We start from the raw sequence: 6,000 nt of genomic DNA, 5'->3' as shown, positions 1-6,000 counted from the left end.
TAACTGAGGCCCCAGTTCCAGCTGAAGAAAAACAGCCCCTTGGCATGATGCTGCCACCACCATGCTTCACTGTGGGTATGGTGTTATTTTGGTGATGTGCAGTGTTGTTTTTGCGCCAAACATATCTTTTAGAGTTATGGCCAAAAAGTTCAACCTTGGTGTAACAGTCCTACAGGCTCACCTGTGTCAGAGGACCGCTGGCTGGAGGTAGGAGTGGAGCCCAGTGGCAAGGACCGCAGGCAGGTAGTAAGCGTGGTCAGACAATCCGGATGGCAACGGTGGTAGCAGTTCAGTAGGTAGGGATAAGGCAGAAGAGTAGTCGGTAGGCAGGCGGTGGGTCAGGGCAGGCGGCAGTAAGCGTGGTCAGACAATCCGGATGGCAACGGTGGTAGCAGTTCAGTAGGTAGGGATAAGGCAGAAGAGTAGTCGGTAGGCAATTCCTGGTCAGCAGTGGACTTCCAGCAGTAACAAGAGCAACAGATGAGGAGAAGCTTGATCAAGGCTCAGGAGCTCAATAATCAGCAAGCTAGAGTGCAAGGGGCTGGACTTATATAGGGAAGTACCAGGTGTGGGGAATCAAGGGTGATGAGCAAGGCTTGGCAAGACTGAGGTTAACTAATAGGTTTCAGGGAGGAATGTCCAGAGAGGATGGTAGCCTAGTAAGCAGGGCTACTGCCTGGGATGTGGCTGGTCACGGGTTCGAATCCTGACACTTGGTTTCATCAGACCATAACACCTTTTCCCACATGCTTTTGGGAGATCTCAGATGTGTTTTTGCAAAATGTAGCCTGGCTTGGATGTTTTTCTTCATAAGAAAAGGCTTTCGTCTTGCCACTCTACCCCATAGCCCAGACATATGAAGAATACGGGAGATTGTTGTCACATGTACCACACAGCCAGTACTTGCCAGATATTCCATCAGCTCCTTTAATGTTGCTGTAGGCCTCTTTGTAGCCTCCCAGACCAGTTTTCTTCTTGTCTTTTCATCAATTTTGGAGGGACATCCAGTTTTTTGTAATGTCACTGTTGTGCCATATTTGTTCCACTTGATGATGACTGTCTTCACTTCTTGGTGTTCCATGGTATATCTAATGCCTTGGAAATTCTTTTGTACCCTTCTCCTGACTGATACCTTTTAACAATGAGATCCCTCTGATGCTTTGGAAGCTCTCTGTGGACCATGACTTTTGCTGTGGGATGCGACTAAGAAAATTTCAGGAAAGACCAACTAGAGCAGCTGAACTTTATTTGGGGTTAGTCAGAGGCACTTTAAATGATGGCAGGTGTATGATGACTCCTATTTAACATGATTTTGAATGTGATTGCTTAATTCTGAACACAGCTACATCCCCAGTTATAACACAGCAAACTTATGCAACCACATTATTTTATTTTTCTTCCCTCCACCTAAAAGATTTCAGTTTGCTTTTCAATTGAGTTGTACAGTTCATAGGTCACATTAAAGGTGCAAAAAGTTCTGAAATTATTTATCTTTTTTACAGCACATAAACTTGACATTTTAACAGCGGTGTGTAGACTTTTTATATCTACTGTACGTTCCAAGCAGAACATCGCAGTTGGTCATTATGGACTGCCTCTGAGGGCGGTAAATACTAATGATTCCAGAGAAACCAAGTCGTAAAGTCACAAGCAGGTCTACGATCGTCAAGGGTAACCCGCTGCTATTATGTATATGGAGAGATTAGAGAGTTATCTTCCTCCTCCTATGTGTATATGTTTGAGAGCCTTGTGGTGAGCTAAGGTTAAGTAAGTCCTAAGGCCTTGCATGCCACCTTAAGGAAAATGTGTGTAGCTACCTGTGTGATCATCAAGGTGACGAAGCGAAAAGCATTATAAGACCTTGGTGCTAAGAAGGCAATACAGGATAAAGCCACTCTTCTATCTACGGGGGCGTATCAAAGAATGTGGAAGGACTATACATGACACCCCCCCCCCCCCACGCTCTAGAGTGGTGACTTTGGCCAGGTTGTCGCTGGAGTGTCGAGTGCTTAGTGCATTATGCGTACTTTAAGGGAGTACAAGTATTTAGTTGGTTTGCTGTGAGAGGGAGAACCGTTGCAAGACACCCTACTCAGTCAGGTTCCAGTGGTAGCCATCTTTTATGTCAGTCTACGTAAGTCCGTTCCTATACAGGATTAGTTCAAGGTACCCGAAGAGCATATATTGGTATTTATGTGTACCCTAAGCACAAGCCAAGGGAGGTTTGGTTCTTAAGTGCTGGGGAATGTAATACCCCTGTGTCATCTTATGCATCTATTACTATGTCCTGCATAATGAGCATATGCGTTTCCTGATTTGCAACTGTTAAAGTGTAATGTGCCTGGTTCATCAGCAGACAGCGGCACCTATGGCAGAGCTAGTTTACATAAAATAGAACTTGTCTTTCCATTCCATTCAATGTTAGTGAAAGTGAGTCTGAGATTCTCCTTCTTGGGGAGAGGTTGTGAGTTGAGAGCAAACCCTGCAAGGGGAAGGCTGTTTATCGGCCAGCAGAGCACTGTCTGCTCTGCTGGGCCTGAGGGCCCATGCGACAAGTTTCAGAGCCAGGAGGAAAGATTCCCTGGATAAGATAAAGATAAAGACAAAGATAAGCAGAAAGGTACAGATAAAGATAAAGACAGAGTCAGACTACAGAGAGCTAAGTACAGCAGAAAGGAAAAGTTTCAATTTAATCCAGCCAACATAGCAGAGCTGAAGGAGTACAGATATAGCAGAGCAGATTGTGTTCGCCTGCAAGAAGTTAAGCCAAAATCTGCTGATAGCCAAGATAAAGTTGGAAGATTGCTCCCTAATGCAAGTTTATGCACAGTAAAGCTGTTTCAACGTTAATAAAAGTCTGGACTCCATTCATTCTACAAATCCCTCAACTATTCCCGCTATTTATTGCTTCGGAGCCAAATTCTGGGGTCCAGCCGTTTCCATATAGGAGCACTGTGACACACATAAAGAGACATTTAGGCCGCACTACACCACTCGGCATTCCTACACCTGAGACGCGCGATAGAGAGGGCCCGGGGGGGCGCCCGTTGCACAAAGACCAATTGCTCAAATTAAAATTAATGTCAAGGGGGGGGGGGGTGACGTGGTATGGAGACTGCATAAGGGTGTATAAATTCCTACAACCTCTCAGTTGGAGTTCCTGAGAGGATGCAATAAGGTGAGCTTTGAGCTGTTCATATGGTGTGGTGCTGTGCGGTGTCCATTGTTGCTCTGGTGCTGTGCTGGTGGGTTGGTGGGCCCAGTGCCAGGGTGGCCCTGCCAGACAGCGGGGCGTTGTTTGGCTGCTGGGTCCCGCTGCCTATTGGTGCAGTGCTGCGGCGCCGGTGGTCGCCGCACAGCACCGCGCCAAATTTAGAATAGGTTCCCACCCGAGGAGGCAACCTTGTCATGGTGAGTGGGCCTATGCTTTTTGATCAAATTGTATGCCAATGCCTCATGTACAGCATGCAACATACGGGTAGGTATACTATAAATTGCACTGAGAAGCGATGTTAATTATGCGGAGAAGCAGTTATTAGATAAAAGCATAGTATTGAGGATGTGCGATCCAGTTTCACTCTTATATTTTACAGAATGCAGAAGCAAGTAGAACTGTGGATTGAAGCATGTGAAAAATTGAGAAGTAGAGGTTATTTTTAAAGAAAAATAGAAAGTGTATATTTTTATGAGGTGGAAAAAGCGGAAGAACATGCTGCCACAAGAGCAGCCACAATGAGATTGACTGCACCCAGGGTTCCTATAAGCACATAGAGTGTAATAGCGGGTGCTATGCGCTGCGGTTTCCATGCTTACCGCTGCGGTCACGGGCGCCACGTTCGAACAGTGATCTGCGGCCGGTGCTTCCCATTCACTGCTGCAGTCCTGGGCTCTGTCTGTGTAGGTACTGTTGTTCTGGGATCCTCTCCACAGTTTCCTCTCATCCCTGGCCACAGCATGCTTGCTGCTTCTTTCTTGCGGCACTTCCTTAAGGGTTGGCACCCGTCTCTACCTGGGCTTTATGGGTTAGGTCATGTGACCTCACTGACCAATCCTAGACCTCCTGTGCATATATAAGTGGCTCAGCCTCCTTCCCAGATGCCTCAGCCTCCTTGTGTCCTGCTAAGTTTCCTGATTTCCGCTTGTTTCCTGACTGATACCTGTATTCCTGGACTCTGCTACCTGTTAGATCCCTGCCTGCTTGCCTTGACTCTCCTGTTGCCTGCCCAGATTGGCTGACCTGTGCCGCCTGCCCTGACCTTTTGTCTGTCTGACTTCGTCTCTGCCTCATCCTTCGGTCCTGCACTGTTGCTCCTGGTTACAACTCAGCCAGCCGGCAACGCCTGCACCGCTGGTACCTTTCTCAGGTACCTTCTGGTCTGCCTGGACCAGCTGCCTCGTGTGCCTATCCTCCTCAAGAGGTAGCGACCTGGTGTTCCCCTCGGGAAAGTCTATCCCCATGCTCAGGGGTACTGTGAAGAACGAGGGGATCACTTAGACAACGCCTTTAGAGGAGGTAGGACACGTGGCATAGTGAGGACATGGACCCCGCTGGTCACCTCAAGCATGTCGTTCAGGAATTGTTACATGAAGTGAGGCGTCAAAGTGAATGTCAGGATGTCATGATGCGGATTTGTGTGCTGCTGGTGTGCTACTCCATCCGCCATCCCGCTATAGTGGAGATCCAAAAACCTGTCGTGGATTCCTGAACCAGTGCCTGATCCACTTTGAGTTGTATGGGCAGAAGTTTCCCACTGAGTGGTCCAAGGTTGCCTTCATTGTGTATCTGCTGTCTGATGAGGCCCTTGCTTGGGCAAATCCTATTTGGGAACATGGAGGTCCAGAGACCACTAATCTGCAGACTTTCCTGGCTACCTTCCGGCTGGCCTTTGAAGAGCCCGGCCGCACGTCCTCCGATGCATCAGCTCTGCTGCATCTACGACAGGGTTCCTCGTCTATGGGTCAGTACGCCATCCAGTTTCATACCCTGGCTGCCGAACTTGCATGGAACAATGAGGCTCAACTGGGGGTGTTCTGGGAGAGTCTGTGACCGGATTAAGGATGAATTAGTTGACCGAGATTGTCTGTCTACTCTTAATGACCTGATCACCTTGGCCACAAGGATAGATATGAGTTTCAGTGAACGTTCTCTGGAGGTCGAAGGCCCCAGACCACTCCGATTGGTTCCATCCTTCCAGAGGCCGGTTCTTCCTCTAGTGTTCATCCCATCTGAAGAGGCCATGCAAATAGAGCGCCTTTGATTGTCTGACCATGTTTACGCCGCAAAGCAGAGAACCTGTGTCTGTATTGTGGAGGCAAGGCCCACTTTGTGCGTAATTGTCCACAGAAGCCGGGAAACGTCAATGTCTAGATTCAGTTGGAGAGGTGGTCCCAAACAAAGATAGGTCCGCTACCAAAGTTTCAGTTCCCTTCTCTCTAACAAGGGAGTCATACTGTCAGTGCCTGCATTCTTGGACTCTGGGTCAGCCTGTAACTTTATTCAGCAATCTCTGGTCTATCAGTACCAGCTTCCTACCATCCGTCTAAAAAGGCCTCTGTAAGTGGCTTCCGTAAATGGACTGCCACTTCCCAAACCTGTGCTTTCTGTTACTATGCCCCTTAAGTTGCAAATAGGGGTTCTGCATTCTGATATTATTTCCTTCTATGTGCTGCCAGTGTCCGTGAATCTAGTTATCCTTGGTCTTCCCTGGCTGCGTCAGCAACCTCCAGTTCTGGACTGGCACGCCGGTCAGATTCTGCATTGGGGATCATTCTGCCAGTCCACCTGCTTATCAGAGGTTCGACCTGCTTTAAGGTCTACTGTACCTGTAGACGTGCCTAGACTTCCGCAGCAGTATGCCAGTTTTTCGGATGTCTTCAGTAAGAAAGAGGCCCTGCCTCCTCATCGTCCATATGATTGTCCGATTGACCTTCTGCCTGGTGCCACTCCTCTTCATGGTCAAGTATACCCACTCTCACTTCCCGAGACCCAAGCGATGTCTG

The sequence above is a fragment of the Bufo gargarizans genome, chromosome 10 (assembly GCF_014858855.1).
Source record: "Bufo gargarizans isolate SCDJY-AF-19 chromosome 10, ASM1485885v1, whole genome shotgun sequence".
Classification (NCBI taxonomy): domain Eukaryota; kingdom Metazoa; phylum Chordata; class Amphibia; order Anura; family Bufonidae; genus Bufo; species Bufo gargarizans.
The sequence above is the reverse complement of the archived record's forward strand: the minus strand, read 5'-3'. Positions refer to the sequence as shown.